This window comes from Anomaloglossus baeobatrachus, chromosome 6, assembly GCF_048569485.1.
Source record: "Anomaloglossus baeobatrachus isolate aAnoBae1 chromosome 6, aAnoBae1.hap1, whole genome shotgun sequence".
Lineage (NCBI taxonomy): Eukaryota > Metazoa > Chordata > Amphibia > Anura > Aromobatidae > Anomaloglossus > Anomaloglossus baeobatrachus.
In genome coordinates, this window is record NC_134358.1 from 185291666 (window position 1) to 185311248 (window position 19583).

The window sequence follows — 19583 nt, forward strand, 5'->3', positions numbered from 1 at the left end:
GTCCGTGACCTGCCTCCTGGCACAAAGTTTAAATTCACCGTAGTGGCCCGGTAGTCCGGAACCCGCCAGGCCCCGCTCCCCACCACGGCCAAGTGCGGGACCCCGCTCCTAGAGGCCACGCCCGGGACCCCAGCGGGCTGCCTGCAAGAAAGGCCCTATCCCCCTCGTCTCGCCAGTGCCCCGATTCTGGAGCCAGTGGGAACAGTCCACTAAGGCTCCGCTCTACGCAGGTTAATTGCCGGATCGTCCGAAGCCTCTCCCCGACCAAGGGGTCGTGCACCCCGCCGTGCCCTCGATCCCAGACCGGCGAGAGGACCAGGCTGCCGACCGCTCTCTTTAACAGGTGCAGGCACCTTGCCTCAATCCCCTGCGACCGGGGGTCCGACTCTTCCAGATCCAGACCACCGTCCGCAACCCAGACAGCTACCCCTGGGAGCCACCACTCCCTGCCTCGTCCACTTCACTCCCTGCCTCGTCCACTTCACTCCCTGTTACTCTCTGTTACTCTTTGTTCACTGACACTCCTCACCTCCCCTTCCTAACCCCTCGGTGGACGACCCTATTCCTCTTAAGCCGCGCACTAAGGGGAAAGAGCCTGCAGTACCCTGTGATGACCTAATAGTCCAGGGGCCTCACAATTACATACACTCCAGGTGAAGTGGATCCTCTAAGCCCCAGGACTCCTTACTCATGGTGAGCAGTATATGCTCCTCTCTACAGCGGACCAACATTTCTCCTGATGCCATCACTCCACTCCTCAGGACAGGGACAAAGACCTCTCTGCATCCGATGGGCATCAGGGACCCGTCCCCAGTCGCGGTCAATGCCTCCAGGAGGAATCAAATGTCCACATACCTCAGTCCTCGTATAAAGTCTTTGCATAAAGTCAGGGTCATCTGCCTGACCGAGGTGCTCAGGCTCTGGATGTTCCAGCCACTGACCGCAAGCACTGCTGATTGTAGGATAGACTTTCTCGTAACTGAGTCTTCTCTATGTCGATCATGAGTAGTAAAATTTACCTTGATATACTGTATGAAGTAGTGAGAGAAGTATTGTTCAAAGAAAGAAAAGGAAAGAAAAAAAAGGAAAGGAAGAAAGAGAACAAGCGACTGAGGACAATGTACAGCAATTTGAAGACAGTTTTTCCCATATTAGACTCCAGGCCCAAAGCCTCAAAAAAAACAAACCCAGCCATCTCTGATATCAACACCTCAACAGAAGAGAAGAACATAATGGTTGGAAGAATAGAAGGAACGAGGAGAGAGGAAGACTAGCAACTCAATGGATTGGTACAATCAAAATAATGGCAGAGAAGACCATCGATCTTCCTACAAAGCATTAATAATAATAACTGTAATAATAATAAGTTTTATTTCTATAGCGCCAACATATTCCGCAGCGCTTTACAATTCAGGGGGGACATGAACAGACAATATGAGACAATACAAAATAACAAAATTAAGATACCAGGAGGAGTGAGGGCTCTGCTCGTAAGCTTACAGTCTATGAGGAAATAGGGGAGGAACAAAAGGTGAATGGGGGGGAGAAGAGCTTGTTATATATGGTCCAGGCATCGATTTAATAGGGTATTTAAAACCAGCTGCATTAACCCATCATCGGCCAGAATTTATACAGGTATAGGGGACAAAAATTGGAAGTAAATTTTTTATGAAGGACAGAAAGGGACTAGATTAGATCAGGGCAGTGAGGTGATAGGCTAGTCTAAAGAAATGCGTTTTAAGGGCCCGCTTAAAGGTGCTGATGTTGGGAATTAATGGGATTGCTCTTGGTAGTGTGTTGCAGAGCATAGGCGCAGCTCGTGAGTAATCTTGAAGACAGGAGTGGGAGGTTCGAATTGTTGAGGATGTCAGTCTTAGGTCATTAGCAGAGCGGAGGGCATGGGTGGGGTGATAGACAGAGATGAGGGAGGAGATGTAGGGTGGTGCAGAACCGTGGAGAGCATTGTGAGTGAAAGTGATACGTTTATGTTGGATTCTGTAGCGGATGGGCAACCAGTGCAATGACTGGCAAAGAGCAGAGGCATCAGTGAAACGGTTGCAGAGGAAAATTATTTGACTGCGGCATTTAGAATGGATTGGAGAGGGGAGAGTTTAGTAACAGGGAGACCAATTAGTAAAGAATTACAATAATCCAGGCGAGAATCAATGAGAGCGACAGTAAGAGTTTTTGCAGCATCAACGGTAAGAAAAGGTCGAATTCTAGAGATGTCTTTGAGGTGGAATTGACAAGAACGAGCAAGTGAACGAATATGGGGAGTGAAGGAGTTAAGCAATTATCCATAAAGTTGTGGGGGGAGCTGGGTGATGGAAGACTAGGCTCTACTCTACTTTAGCAGACTGAACTTGTGTATGTCAATCAGAAAAAAGACTGACTGGAACACCTATGTGTGTGAATTAGGTGCTAACTTAAAAATACATGACTATAAGGGCTCATGCGCACGTTGCGGGGTTTTTTTTACAAAATCTCTGCATTTAAAAAAGCAGCATGTCAATTCTTTTGTCCGTTTTGGCAGCGTTCTACACCCATTGAAATCAATGAGTTTCGAAAAACGCTACCAAAATGCTAAGCAGTGCATTTGCACTGCATTTTTGTTGCGATCCGCATCTTTTTTTGACATAACAAACACAGGTCTGTCGATCTCTCTCTCTCTGTCGATGTCGGTCTCTCCCTCCCACCCCCTCTCTCATACTCACCAATCTCCGATCCCCGGCGCAGTACTGCACAGGTGTCACACGGCTTCTCCTCTTTTGAATATGCCGGCCGCTCATTATTCCATCTCATATTCCCTGCTTCTCCCGCCCACCGGCGCCTATGATTGATTGCAGTCAGACATGCCCCCACGCTGAGTGACAGCTGTCTCACTGCAACCAACCACAGCCGCCAGTGGGCGTGTCTATATTGTGTAGTAAAAAAATTATTTTAAAAAAACAACGTGAGGTCCCTCCGAAGCCAGGGTAAAGCCACACGGCTGAAGGCTGATATTCTCAGGATGGGGAGCTCCATGATATGAGGAGCCCCCCAGCCTAACAATATCAGCCAGCAGCAGCTGCCCGGAATTGCCGCATCCATTAGATGCGACAGTCCCGGGACTCTACCCGGCTCATCCTGAATTGCCCTGGTGCGGTGGCAATCGGGGTAATAAGGAGTTAATAGCAGCAGCCCATAGCTGCCACTAAGTCCTAGATTAATAATGGCAGGCGTCTCACTGAGATACCTTCCATGATTAACCTGTAAGTTAAAGAAAATAAACACACACATCCAAAAAATCCTTTATTTGGAATTAAAGACAAAAAAACACCCTCTTTCACCACTTTATTAAACCCCAAATACCCATCCAAGTCCGACGTAATCCACATGAGGTCCCATGACGCTTTCAGCTCTGCTACATGAAGCTGATCGCGAGCGGTCACAGACCACGACCTCTCTCTGTCAGCTCCACGCAGCAACTGAAGTGAGCCACGCGATCAGCAATGGTGTCACTCAGGTTATCCGCGGCCACCACTATCAGGTGGAGGACTCCAGCTGTGGCTGCGAGTAACCTGAGTGACGTCCCCGCTGATCACGCTGCTCACTTCAGTCACTCAGGGGATTTCTGGTCATTGGTGAGTTCTTCACGGGAGACCGCAAATCAGGACGCGACATACAGACAGAGCCGCGGGATGACAATGAAGTCGGGTGAAGTTTATCCGAGTTCATTCTCATCGCCCAACTCTGTCTGTGTCTGCTGTCAGCGGGCATGTAGCAGCTCTGAATTGTCGGGGGCCGCACTGCCAAAAATGCATCCAAAACTCATGTCAAATGCATGCAAAATGCATCCAAAATACATGCGTTTTGGATGCATTCTTTTTGTCAAAATGCAGTGTCAAGTCTGCCAGCGGGTGCGCTTTTTTCTGCACTGGTCAGGACGCAGTGTGCGCACGAGCCCTAAGAGTGTTTTGACAGCATTTTTGCTTGAAAAAAACCACTAGCAGGTTTATAATCTTTTCATGGAGTTGAAAACAGACCAGAAAATGTCCCCCCAAAATACTGAAAAAAAGGTTAAAAGAAAACGCCAGCGGTCAAAAAAGTGCTCAAGAAACCTAAAAAAGCAAAGCAAAGACTGAAAAAGATGCACGAGGAAAAAAAAAATGTTGGCATCTTCTGAAACATCTTCCTTTTTGTCAAACTCAGTGGGTTCATCCATCTGAAAAAATTGTCGTCTGTATATACCGTTGATCCCCTTCACGATTTTTGGCAAAATATAAAATAAATGAATTTGATCAGTAAATGGCGTAATGATAAAAAAAAATCAAAACACCAGAATTACTTTTTTGAATGCACCAACATTGCAATAAAACACAATAAGAGGCGACTAAAGTTTCCTATCTACAACAAAATGAACTCCGTAAAAACATCAGCTCAGAGAGCAAAAAATGAAATGAAAAAAAATGAAATGTGTAATGAAAGTTACTCACCTCAAATATGTGATAAGAGATAGTAGTCGCTCTCCGACCTTATCTCCTGCACTGTGTCTGCTTCCTGCTGTGACCTGTACATGGGAGGAGACCGCTGCCATTTCTGTGGAGTCCACAGCATTTACTGTGTGGCTGCGTGCTCTACTGACCCGCTGAGCATGGTGGCGGTGATCTATGGCTGATGCTGGTGTGATCACTGCACCCCCCTGCGCTTGTGCTCGCCTCGGGCCTCTGCTCCCACTGCGTGTGCTCGCCTTGGGCCTCCTCTCCCGGCAGCTCCTTCTCACTGCTTTGTGCTCTGATCGCTGACAGGAGGAACAGCCAAGACACCAGGCTGACAGGAGAAGCTGCCGGGGGCAGAGGTCTGAGGTGAATGCATGCAGCTGTGAGCGGTGATCGTGGCGTGACATCTGTTGTGCAGTGCCAGGCTCAGGCTGCAGATCACCCTTCCTCTCCACATGTCACCTCAGACCTCTGCTTCTCTTGTCAGCCTGGTGTCTTGGTAGTTCCTCCAGTCAGCGCTCAGAGCACAGTACATGGCGGCACAGAAATATGGGGGCACATGAATATGGGGGCAGAGTATACAGTGGGGCACAATATAGAGTGGAGCACTATGTCAGCTATCCTTGGTGACACTTTCGACATATTAGGATCCCTTTGCAGTCACCAACAAAAATGGGTCCACACTGTGATCCTAAACTTCATCCTCCCTTATCCTTTTGGAAACACCCTGAAGTGGAGGCGAGGCGTGACATCACACGCGAGAGCAGACTCTATCCACTTTTACTGCAGTTGTAATCCAGACTAGGGATGCGCGAACCCGCCCGAACATTTTGTAAAGTTAGCGTTCGGGTTCTGATATAATGTGAACTTGCGTCCGAACCCCGAACTTGGAATTTACAGTTATGTGATGGTGCGGGGGGGCTGTAAAATAAAGAATACAGTTAATAATAAACATTGTCAATATACTTACAGGTCTCGCGATGCGTCCTGCAGACTCTGTCTCCAGCTGCTTCTCCTTCCAAGTACGATCATCGCTGTGCCACCCGGTAACCAAAGGACCTTCCATGACGTCATAGCATGTGACCAGTCACGTGTGAATGTTGTATTATCTCATTGGCAACAGACTGGTCACATGGCTATGACGTCATGTTAGGTCCTGTCAGTGCATTTCACCGGTATGCGATGCTCGCCCAAGTATCTCAGTACGCGGTATACTCGGCGAGTACCGTGTACCGGCGAGATGCTGGGCACATGCTCGGCTCCCGGTTTCTGCATGTTGGTGCTCTTTACAGAGTCAGCCCACATGCAGGGATTGGCTGCCACAGTTGGTGATGAATAGTGGCACCGGGAATCAGGTGATCGGAGATCACCGTTGCTATAGTAACCAGCCCGTCAAGTTACTATGGCAATGGTGGCAGCGGTTATGTCACCGCTTACCAACCCACAGCTTCTGCTCACTCATTGAGTGATTATACAGCACGGGGGAGGAGAAGCGTCTTCCTCCCCTGTGCTGTCTGCAAGAAAAATAAGAGGGGAGACGCGCTGGGTGATACCCGGTGGTAAGGGGGATTAAGTAACGTCCTGAGGCTGCTTACCTTTGAGGGTTGCGCATCCCTGCACAACCCCGGTTAATGCGGTCAGAGGTGAATGGAGTTCCGCTGGATCCTGGAGCTGTGTGGGATCACAGGGAGTAGCGTGAACTGACACCTTCCGAAAAGATCACGTGACCGCGGGTGCCCCAGTGTGTATGAACACAGGTCTCCGCAGTAGGGACAGCCTGGTAATGCAACAGCCAGGGAGAGAGGAGCTGCTAGTGATTAGAGGGGATTAAAGGGGATTCACTGCTCCCAAGAGAGCTGCTCCTGCCGCAAATCCCTCAACGGGATAAGATGAGTGGGAGTAACAAAGAAACGGTCAAAATAGGAGCGCTAGGCAGCAGGAATCACTGTGATTTCTGCTGTCTAGCGCTCCTAATTTGACCGTTTATTTGTTACTCCCTCCCCTGTGCTGTCCGATTTAGCAGAGCTGCATGGGTTGAAGGAGAAAGAAAACAGTAGACTAGGATCCTGGAGGGGTAAGAGGGAGTAATAAACATGGAGTCCCTGAGTGTGTCTGTGTATTTATTTATAATAAAGTATTTTTTCTCTGTGTGGTGTCTTTTTTTAACCCTTTATTGGAGATTCTTAATTGTTACGAGGGGGACCCGGGGAAGCGTGCCAAGATGGTATATGGACAGCTTCCGCCGGTCAAGGTCCACTGTGCGGTGTAAGGGACCGCTGCTATGGTGGGAGAAGAGTGAGCGGGTTGCTGCTAGCGATCGTCTGGAATGTCACAGACGATCTGCGTACACCTGTCCGCCCTAACCCGTGAGGGTTGTATGGCACGGGGCTCACAACTCGGTGTACCTGTTGCACGGGGACGCACAGAGGTGCATACGCACGTGTGCCAGCGGGAGTCACAGGAATATGGCACGAGGGTAGCACAGAGGTGCCCACGCACGTGTGCTTCAGAAACCAGGTGAGTCCGACAGAGATTCAAGGAGCTCACCTGGGACAGGAACACAGCCTGTTAAACGGAATACTGCCGGAGCAGCAAGGCAGGGGCGAGACCTGCAAAATACAATGTCTGTACAGTGGCGTGGCAGCACGCTGCCAGACATCCAAACATAGAAGGACGGTCGCGCGCCGCCATGATGGCAGGAGGGGTTTTTAAGGAGATGTAGCTCCAGCCAAGGGCGGGCGTGAGACGGATGTGACCCAATCATGATCTGTGACGTCCTGGCCCGGCCAGTCAGGATTCAGCACATCACCGGCCTCGTTATCTGGCCGTGTGATACCAGTGAGCGAATCAGAAGATGTCACGTGGGGCACATGCTCAACCTCCTGCCTCTGGGTCATAAAGGCGGGATCTTCGGTTTCACAATGTGCAGAGCTAAGGGAAGTCTTGCTGCTTCCCTGAGCATCTATCCTTTGCACACTGTGCAACCACTCCGACCCTCTGCGATGCTTAGCAGGAGGACACGTGGCAGGCAAGGGATGGGAGACCACTCCATTCCTTACAAGGAGTAAACCACTAGGTGTCACCCTTCTGCTGCATCTAGGAGGAGGAAACTCCTGCAGTCTCCCAGGCCTTTGGCGCTGCTGAGCAGGAAGGCTCGCGGCAGACAAGGAATGGGGGACCACCTCATTCCTTGCAAGAGGAGAGCCACGAGATGTAACACTTAATAGCCGGGTCAAACTTGCCTGACATTAAGAATCTCTGCCTTAATACTAGCTAGTAAAACAAAGCTGGTATTAACCCCTTATTACCCAGCGTGTCACTCGGCACCAGGGCCGCTGGAAGAGATGGATATAGCACCAGAAGATGGCGCTTCTATGAACGTGCCATTTTCTGGGGTGGCTGCGAACTGCAATTTGCAGCAGGGGGGGCAGAAAGCTTGGGCCAACCTGCGCTGGGGATTCCAATCCCCAGCTGCCTAGTTGTACCTGGCAGGACACAAAACTGGGGCGAAGCCCATGTCGTTTTTTTTTTTAATTATTTCATGAAATTCATGAAATAATTAAAAAAGGGGCTTCCCTAAGTTTTTGGTTGCCAGACGGGGACAAATAGGCATCTGGGGGTTGGGGGCAGCCCGTACCTGCCTGCTGTACCTGGCTAGCATACAAAAATATGACGAAGCCCACGTCATTTTTTTTTGTTTTTTGACAAAAAAATTAAAAGAAAAAAAAAGGGCTTCCCTGTATTTTCCATTGCCAGTGAAGGTAACACCAAGCAGTGGGGGTTAGCAGCCTTAGCTAGCAATAGAAAATGCAGTAGGAGCCCACGCATTTTTTTTAATTATTTATTTAAATAACTAAAAAAAAATGGCCTTCCCTGTATTTTGATTGCCTGACATCACAGTACTGTAAAAATAAATTAAAAAAAATGACGTACCGTATTGCTCCACGGTATTTTTGATTCTCAGCACAGATAAAGCAGACGGCTATAGGCTGCCACCCCCATCTGCCTGATTTACCTTGGCTGGCAATCAAAATACAGGGAAGCCCATTCATTTTTTTTTATTTTAAAAAATAATTTAAAAAAAAAATGCTTGGGCTCCCACTGTATTTTGATCGCCAGTTAGGTAAAGCCAGGCAGCTGGGGGCTGGCATTCTCGTCAGCCCGCAGCCTCCCCTGGAAATGGCGCATTGTTTCTTAGCGCCATTTCCAGGTGCTTTACCAGGCTCGTCCAGCAGCCATGAAGGCGGTGGCTCGCTGGGTAATAAAGGGGTTAATACCAGCTTTGTATTCTCAGATGGTACTAAGCCCGAAATGCATGGTGTGACGCCAAATTAGACATGGCAATCATGAATTTCTAGGAAACAATAAAAAAAACACAACACAGAGAATTTTTTTTTATTAGAAATATAACCAAAAAAACATTTAGAAACTCCATCTTTATTATAAAAAAATCCTTAGTCCAACGTAATCCACAGGGACAGCAATGTCAGCTTCATCACTGTGCACAGACACAGTCTATACACAGTGAGAAGCAAAGCGCAATGTCAACTCTGCTTCATCACTGTGCACAGACAGTGTCTATATATGTGAGAAACAAAGAGCAATGTCAACTCTGCTTCATCACTGCGCACAGATACAGTCTATACACAGTGAGAAGCAAAGCGCAATGTCAACTAAGCTTCATCACTGTGCACAGACAGTGTCTATACATAGTGAGAAGCACAGAGATCCACGTCAGGTCGGCTACATTGCTCTGGACAGAGCGATGAAGCAGAGGCTGACAGTGAGGGGATGATTTCACTTGCATCTCGCATTGCACCACCCCACTCTCAGGACAGGAGCGCCTCAGCTGCATGGAAATACATGCAGCTGACCCGCTGCAGTTGGGAGATTGTGCACCGTGATGCAATGACACTTGCATCACGGGGCACCAGGACCTTTGATGACGTCATACTCACGTGACCAGTCTGTAGCCAATGAGGTAATACAACATTCACATGTGACTGGTCACATGGGTATGACATCACGGTCACGGCAGGTCCTTTTAGCCAGAGGTTGTAACCGGGGAGAACAGCAATGATCGGACAGACACGGAAGCAGAAGCGCTGGGAGTCCGCAGGACGCGTCGTGGGACCTGTAAGTATGATAATAATGTTTTTTTTAATAATATGCATTTTTTTTTAACAGCCCCTGGACCCGAACTGTAACACAAACTGTAACACGAACGTCCCAGAAAGCTCGTGTTTTGGACCGTGTGCACGAACACCATGTGTTCAGTACAGACCCCGAACTTTACAGTTCGGGTTCGCCCATCCCTAATCCAGACTAGTTGCACACTAGGATTTCAGCAGCTGCTCCCCCTAGTGTTCAAGAGTGGAAAATATCAAACTTTTAATTTTTTTTTTTTATATTTTGCTGAATTTAAAACAAATAATAAGATTTAAACAAAACATGAAGCCATTAATACTTTACAGTTTTTCAGTTATTGAAGTTTATTTTTTTGATTACACTTTCCTTTAAACCCTTAACGACCTTTGACAGATCTTTCCATCATAAAGCATGTGCCGCTAAGCCCCGCCCCCTGCCGTGGGCAGGATGCGGCGATCGGCGCACATATCAGCTGTTTTCAACAGCTGACATGTGTGCCTGCATGTTACGAGTGGATTTGCATTCCACCCGTAACATTAACCCCTTACATCTCGCTGCCAAAGTCTGGCAGTGAGATGTATATACGCGCGGTCTTGATTTTTACTTACCGCCACCCCCCCACCAGAAGTCACGTGAGTGATCACGTGACTTTCAGTGGTTGCCATGGTAGCACAGGGTCATGTGATGACGCCTGTAGCTAACATAAGTCACTTCCTCTCAATGCCGGAATACAGCCGGCATTGAAAGTAAAGCACCAAATCTACAGTTCTCAGCTCTGTAGCTGAGATCTGCAGATAGGGCAGAGCGATCGGATTGCTGATCGCTATAGCCCCCTAGGGGGACTAGTAAAATAAAAAAAAAAGTTAAAAAAAAAGTTAAAAAAAAATTAAAAAAATCAGATGAATGGATCCCAGACCACCCACTCCCAACCCTCTATCCTCTTCTTTCTTCTCCTACTTTCTATCTAAGGCTGGAAACACATCTATGCGAGTAAAATCGGTCCCACTGGGCTGAAAAAAACTCGGCTGATTTTAGTTCACGTTAGGTCCGAGTGCAACGCAAGTGCGCTGCTTTTTCTGAATAAATTAATGATTTTACTAGCGTGTGTAATGCGTGTGTAATGCGTGTGTAATGCGTATTTTTTACTATGTCATCTGCCATGCAGCGCTGCTACATGGCCGCTGACAGCAGACACAGACAGCCATGCAGCAGAGCTTAATGGCAGATGACAGCAGACACAGACAGAGCCGCACAATCAGAATGAACTCGGGTGAACTTCACCCGACTTCATTGTCATGCTGCGGCTATGTCTGTGTCGCGTCCTGATTAGCGGTCACCTGTGAAAAACTCACCGGTGACCGCTAATCCCCGGAGTGACTGAAGTTAGCAGTCCTCTCTCATATACTCACCGTTCCCCGATCCCCGGCGCGGCGCTGCACGGCTTTCTCACTGCTGCGGCGGCTTTTACTATTGTGAAAAAGCCGGCCGCTCATTAAACAATTTCGTATTTCCTGCTTTCCCCGCCCACAGGCGCCTATGATTGGATGCAGTGAGACACGTCTCCACGCTGAGTGACAGGTGTCTCACTGCACCCAATCACAGCAGCCGGTGGGCGGGTCTATACTGTGCAGTGAAATAAATAAATAAATAATTTAAAAAAATGGCGTGCGGTCCCCCCCAATTTTAATACCAGCAAGATAAAGCCATACGGCTGAAGGCTGGTATTCTCAGGATGGGGAGCTCCACGTTATGGGGAGCCCCCCAGCCTAACAATATCAGTCAGCAGCCGCCCAGAATTGCCGCATACATTATATGCGACAGTTCTGGGACTGTACCTGGCTCTTCCCGATTTGCCCTGGTGCGTTGGCAAATCGGGGTAATAAGGAGTTAATGGCAGCCCATAGCTGCCACTAAATCCTAGATTAATCATGTCAGGCGTCTATGAAACACCCTCCATGATTAATCTGTAAGTTACAGTAAATAAACACACACACACACACATGAAAAAATAATTTATTAGAAATAAAAAACACAAACAAATTCCCTCATTACCAATTTAATAAGCCCCAAAAAGCCCTCCATATCCGGCGTAATCCACGGACCTCCAGCATCGCTTCCAGCATGAAGGTGACAGGAGCTACAGCAGACACCGCCGCTCCTGTCACCTCCACGCAGCAACTGAGGTGAGTAGCGCGATCAGTTGAGCTGTCACTGAGGTTACCCGGTGGCCGCCACTGGATCCAGCGGTGGCCGCGATTAACCTCAGTGACACCTCAGCAGATCGCGCTACTCACCTCAGTTGCTACGTGGAGGTGACAGGAGCGGCGGTGTCTGCTGCAGCTCCGGTCACCTCCATGCAGCAAAGCTGGAAACGACGCTGGAGGTCCGTGGATTACACCGGACATGGAGGGCTTTTTGGGGCTTATTAAATTGGTAATGAGGGAATTTGTTTGTGTTTTTTATTTCTAATAAATGATTTTTTCATGTGTGTGAGTATGAGAGAGGAGGGGAAAATGACCAACAGACTGTGAGAGAGGGACAGAGATAGTGACCGACCGACAGAGAGAGAATAGAGACCTAGAGGGAGAGACCGACTGACAGAGAATAGTGATTGACAGACATTGTGAGACATCGCTCGTTTCCAGTGTTTTAGGAAACATGCGAGAAATGTATTTAGAAAATCGGATGTCACTAGGATGGTGTGAGTGCCGTCCCGTGACATGCGATTTTTTACACGCTCCCATAGACTTGCATTGGTGAGACTCGCAGTAGAAACTCGCAAAAAAGCAGCATGCTGCGATTTTTTTCTCAGTCCGATTTGGACTGAGAAAAAAATCGCAGATGAGAGCTGAATCATTCACTAACATGTGTCCGATTCCAATGCGAGATTTTCTCGCATTGCTCTACTGCGAGAAATTTGCAAGTGAGAAGCAGCCCTAATTCCTTGATTCACTAATTTTATTTTTTCTAAGGGCTGAATCTCCTGAGTTAAATAGTTGCTTTCTTTGATCTCAGCCATCAACCCTTACCTCACAATTTCTTTTGTATTCATTTTATAAAATAGATACATTACAATTTAGAAAACAAGTTAATGATGTTGCTCTGATTAACCCACCGACCTATTGAATGTTTTAACACTATGTTCAGCGCCAAGTGTATTTGTATCGATGGGACTCCATTATAGTGAGATGAGCCAAATGTTATTCGATTATTCGAATTGATCTTAAACTTGATTGTATGTATTGTTGAATATGTTATGCTAAAATTGTATCAATAAATAAAACATTAAAACAAAGAAAAAATTTAGGGGGCGGAGCTAGCCGATGGCACACTGAGATGCTGTAAGAAGGAGCTCCCACACACCAGTGGTGAATTCTCACACTTCAAAGGCACTCACCGGGTCCAGGATCAGTAATGGCACGCAGGAAAGGACGGGCGACGAGTGTACAGACTCCAGAGGGGGAAGGTACAGATATCACCCGCTTTTTCGGGACCTCAGCCTCCCAGCCTGATACCTCTGCTCTCTCCAACATGGCGCTGGCAGACACTGAGGCAGGAGGTAAGGCTCAGCAAACATGCAGTGGAGCGACCTCACTGTCTCCTCACATAACAGCAGCCAGCTCAGCTATAAACATAGATAAGGCACAGCAGGACACTACAGAAGGGAGTGTTGAAAACCCCCTGTCCCAGCCACAAAAGCGACTGCCAGATGAACTGCAGGCAGAGCAGGGCCCCAGCTCTGTGATACAGCAGACCCCAGCAGCCATGGGAAGCAGATCTGTGACACCCGGAGAGGAGCCTGTAATACCACAACAACAGCACACATCACCTAAAGAACAAAGATCCCCCACCTCCACCCGCAGAAACAAGGGAGAGAAGAATAAATCAGACCAGACACAGGAGCAAGAAGAAGATTGGGATTGGAAAGTACATATCAGATCAATTCCAACCAGGCAGGAAATGGACTCTTTGCTGGGGAAATTGAGGGAATCCCATAAGCAAGACATGGCTGCTATACAGTCAGAGATCAAACAAATTGGCCAGCGTGTAGCAGCTACAGAAGAGGTGCAGGAACAGGTATTTTCCCATATAGAATCACATCAACAAGTCCTATCAGAGCACACAGCCCAGATACAGGACATTCTGACCCACTTAGACGATATTGAAAACAGACATCGCCGTAATAACTTAAGGATTAGAGGCCTCACAGAAGCAGTGGCACCACCACAGCTGGATGAATGGGCACAAAAATTCTTTACCCGTCTCCTCCAACGTGACCCAGAACAACGCATAGAACTGGACCGCATCCACAGATCCCTAGGCCCCAAATCTCCTGATCCGGCCAGACCAAGAGATGTGATATGTCGGGTCCACTTCTATAAAGAAAAGGAGGCCATACTACAAAGATGCAGAGAGAAAGGAGCGGGTACATACAAAGGGACACCTCTGATTGTCCTACCAGACCTAGCACGGAGGACACTGCAACTACGCAAGGCCTTAAGACCACTACTCCAATCCCTCAAAGATAAGGATGTTCCATATCGCTGGGGATATCCGTTCCAACTCACAGCAAAGAAAAATGGGAAGTCGGCGGTCTTCCGGTCCTTGGGAGACCTCCCCAACTTCCTAGGGACTTTTGAACTGCCTATGATCAGCCTGCCAGATTGGCCAACCCCGGGAGGTCCTGCACCCTTACCACCAAGAGAGCACTGGCGACAAGTCCAGAAGAGAAGGGGTGGAGGATCCCCCCGTGATATACACCGCTGAATATCGCTGACCATCCAAAGAAAAGGACAAAAACTTCTTGGAAAACCAGGAGGCGAGATATAAATTGATTGTATTGGACTGCTTACCTGTTCATAGAGCGTTATGTATCAGTATCTTCTCTCCTCATGCTTACTTTCCTAGTCCCCCCCTTTTTTTTTTTTTTTCTTCTTTTCTTCTCTTTCCTTCTCTCTCTCCCTACTCCCCTCCACTCGCCCCCTCTCCCCTCCCCTTATACCTCTTCCTTCGTATCATTCCCACCTTGCGTCTTCCTCTTCACACACCTTCTATGAGCGCACTACTTCCTACAAACTAACTCTACTCAACCCATCTTCCCTCCCCAGCACACATACTTACAAAGGACACATGCCCTACACTAATTTCTACCCCCTTCCTCTCCTCCCCTCTTAGACATGCTCTCTACATACACCCCTCCATACGCCTCCTACACTCAGTCCTCCCACTTCTCCCCACGTCCTCCCCCCTGGTCCTTTGCCCTACACCACTTCATATTTTTTTTTTTGTATTGTCTCACTCAATCTGTTGCTCCCCCTTTCATTCTTTACATCTGGATCTGATACTGAGCTCTGGTTTAATGGCATTTTATATTGAGTTGATAGCCTCGTGTTCTCCTGCCGATGTGCGATCCATACCCAAAACACACCAAGTAATTGGGGGTGTGGGGGAGGGGAATGGAAAAGTGATTAATCACTACTAGACTGTATACGTTGATTGTTATTCATATTACTTGTGGGCGTTCGCCGCAGAGGGGAGTTCCTGAAAGACCGTAGGCTTTCCCGCACCTCTATTAGGGATGTGGCAGAGTGCCACATTAGACAATAGTCTACCAGTAGATACCTAAGATCAGTAGGCACCCTAGTCCTACTTAGCTTATCTAATTTTACCTTTCACCACTATCTTATCTCTGCTCTTTCTCTTCTCCCCTTGGTTTTCCCTATACCCTGCCTACCCTTTTCTGTGATGTCGCACCTCACCTTTTGCACTTACAATACTAAAGGCTTAAATAAACCCGAAAAGAGAAGTCAGATCCTATATCGCCTGCACAGAAAGGGAGTTAAAATAGCCCTATTTCAAGAGACACACTTCATAGCCTCCAACACTCCCAACTGTAAAACCAAGAATTACCCGACATGGTTCCATGGCCCACACCCCAACAAGAAGGCATGTGGGGTTTCCATTGCTTTTCACAAGACATTCCAGCCAACAGTTCTCGACACGCTCACTAGCCCGGAGGGACGCTGGCTATTTCTTAAAATATCTTTCCTGAATAATACTTATACAATCGCTAACATCTATTTCCCAAATCAGGACCAGGTATCCTTTGGAGTGGAGACTCTGGAGAAGCTGGCAGAGTTTGCGGGTGGCACCTGTATCATCTTGGGAGGAGACTTCAACCTTGTGCTGGATCCAGCCATGGATTCGTCCTCTGGTAGGTCTGCAATCCCTTCCTCGGCAATACGCAGATTAAAACGAGAACTAACATCCCTTAAACTAGTCGATCTTTGGAGGGTCTTACATCCCGGAGTCAGAGACTACAGTTTTCATTCCACAGTTCATAATAGCTACACCAGACTAGACCACATTTTCATATCCCACGACCTGCTAGACAAATCCCCGGGTTGTTCAATGGATGTTTTTCTCTGGTCGGACCACGCACCAGTATATGGGGAAATTGGGGTGAGAGATATGGGGGGGGTGGGACACACATGGAGACTGAACGACAACCTGCTCAAGAATGAGCAATGCCTGGAGGATATTCATAAAACCATTGCAAACTTCAAAATAGATCATATGGCAGATCCCACACCTGCCCCAGTCAAATGGGAAGCGTTGAAATGTATGATCAGGGGGGTCTGCATATCCCATGGATCCAGAATTAAAAAAGAAAGTGCAAGGGAACTAAAAGAACTGTTAGCACAACTAGGCCATAAAGAAACGATAAACAAAACCAAATCCAGTGACACCATTAAAACGGAAATTTCTACTATCCGCCACCAAATATTATCTATCCTTGACCGAAAATCACTGTGTATCAGAGATAAATTTCGTAGGAATATCTTTGAGTTTGGAGATAAAAGTGGACGATTGTTAGCCAGGACCCTTCACCCCAGACAGGCACAAACCCCAATATTAGCGTTAAACTCACAGACAGGTACCCATACATTCCACCCCTGACATATTAGAAGAATTCAGAAACTACTATACAAAACTTTATAACATCCCATCCCCACATACCCCATCACCTGATGCGAGACATCGCGACATTTGGGAATACTTAAACAAATATGCCCCAGACCCCCTTGAAGATGCGGTAGCTGAAGACATAGACGAGGATTTCTCAGACACAGAGCTAAGCGATGCCATTAAAACCCTTAAAGTGGGTAAAAGCCCTGGTCCTGATGGGTTCACCCCCCGGTTTTACAAAATATGTGGAGGGGCCTGCAGCCCTATAATGCTGAAAGCCTTCAATTCCATAGCCAACACATGCCAGTTCCCTAAACAGACACTCCAAGCCCGAATAACTGTAATCCCCAAGCCTGGCAGGGACCCACTGACCTGCTCTAATTACAGACCTATCTCACTAATAAATGTGGATATTAAATTGTACTCTAAAATGATAGCCCTGAGACTAGGCCCCCTCATACCCAAACTAATCCACAAAGACCAGGTGGGATTTGTCCCAGGGAGGGAGGCACGGGACAACACTATTAGAACCCTGTCCCTAGTGGCCCAGACACGTCAGCGTCAAATCCCAATGTGCCTCTTGACAGTAGATGCTGAAAAGGCATTTGACAGAGTCCATTGGTTTTTTTTAGAAGCCACGATGCAGGCAATCGGCGTCCGTTCACGCTTACTACAATGGATAAAAGCATTATATCACGAACCAATGGCACAAGTGGGCGTGAACGGACGCCTGTCAGCTCCATTTAATATTAGAAACGGTACCAGACAGGGATGCCCCCTATCGCCATACCTATACATCCTGGTAATGGAATCCCTAGCAAATGCACTCAGGGAAAACCCTTCGATAAAAGGGATACAGATAGGACAAACATCTCATAAATTAGCACTATTTGCGGACGATCTCTTGATATATGTGACACAGCCGAAGACTAGTTTGCCCAACATACTGCAGGAGTTTGAGATCTTTGGCAGACTCTCCAATTTTAAAGTAAACCTACAAAAAACAGAGCTCTTAAATGTATCGCTACCATCCATAGAAGAGAATACTCTCAAACCCGCCTTCCCCTTTAAGTGGGCCAGCAATTACATTAAATATCTGGGGATCAGGGTTTCTCCCAACCACCAAGATCTATATAATTACAATTTCCCAGACCTTTTAAAAAATATCCACAAAGACCTCATAGCATGGCATAACCTCCCCATTTCCTGGTTCGGCAGGGTCAATACAATTAAAATGGATGTCCTACCTAAAATACTATACGTGTTTCAAACTATCCCACTGAACCTAGGAGAAAATGTCTTCCTCAAGTTAAAGAAGATGATCAGCAATTTTATATGGCGTGGCACCAAACCCCGACTGAAATACTCAATGCTGATTAAATCTCGCTGGGACGGAGGGGCGGGGCTCCCGGATCTTAAAGCTTATCACGCAGCAGCGGTGGGTGGTTGCATATTGGATCTCCTGCACAGTAAAGACAGAAAATTGTGGGTGGAGATTGAATGTGACCTATGCCCGAATATGGCACACGGAATCTTCTGGTTGTCATCTAGAACTAACCTTGGGACCCTGGGAGTTTCCCCGATCCTCTTGTCCCTGGCTACAGCGTGGAGGACAGCCAATAGACGATATAGATTGACAGGAGAACCGGGTCCTATGACGCCTCTGGTGGGCAACCCCGCGTTTCAATGCTGGTTTCACGAACCTCATCCCAGACTGATTTCAACGCCAATGGGAAGGATTCCACGAGTTAAAGACGTAATTACCCAACAGGGATGCAAACCACTGATATCCCTGCTTGGAGACCGGCCACGGGAACCAGGCTACTGGTTCCAATATCTACAACTACGTAGTTTCATAGATTCTCTGGCTCCGGGATCTGAGATACATAAGGATCTGACTCCATTTGAAAAACTATGCTTCCTTAGAGAAACACCCCCTCACATAGTCTCAATAATCTACAACATAGCAGTGCCCGAGGGGGATGGAGGAGACGACTTGCCTGACTACGTTAGACATTGGCAAACAGAATTGTGCCAGACTTTTCCCAAGGCACAATGGTGTAAGTCATTTAACCTAACACATAAATCCACCATTTCTTGTAGAATGCAGGAACTCAATTATAAAATCCTCTCACGGTGGTATAGGACACCCGCCAGACTACATAAAATGTTCCCAGAGGTATCTGACGCCTGTTGGAGGTGCAAGACCTCAGTGGGCACAATGCTACATATCTGGTGGACCTGCCCAGGGATACAGGGTCTTTGGAAAGATGTCTTTGCTCTCTATAACCATTTACATCACACGGAAGTGACACCCTCACCGGAAGTGGCCCTCTTATCAATGTATACAGGGGCAGTCTCCAAGGCGAAGAAAGGCTTGCTCTCGTACTTTATGATTTCAATGAGGCAAATCATACCGAGGCATTGGAGATCCCCCTGTACATTGAGGAGAGCAGACTGGGTAGAGGCTATGGATGGCCTGCGGCGTCTGGAGGAGTTGAGAGCGTTTGACGAAGGGAAAGACTCCTTGTGTTTCTCGGTTTGGTACCCGTGGCTTCAGTATAGAGAAACACAGCAATTTCAAACCTGGTTACTCACAGGCGCTCTATCACAATAAATATTCAAGAAGCCGGGATGGGCTCCCGGACACAGAAGTTGGGCGGCATCACAATACAGACCTTCTCCTCCTCCCCCCCATTTCCTCATGTCTTCCCCTCCTTCCCTTTTTCTCTACCTATCTTTCTCTCCCTCTCTCTATATCTCTTTCTCACCTAATTGATATACATAGGGTCATGTTTTCATACCTATTGAACCAGACTATACAGAAGGAAGTTGCCTTTAACACTTTACACGGAATAAATATAAAGATAGAAGATTATTACATGTTAAAATTAAGATGTTCTATAGGAGGTTATACAGATTTTACCTTCCACATGATTTGCGATACATTTCATAGTACCATACGTTTTACGAGACTTAAAGACATAG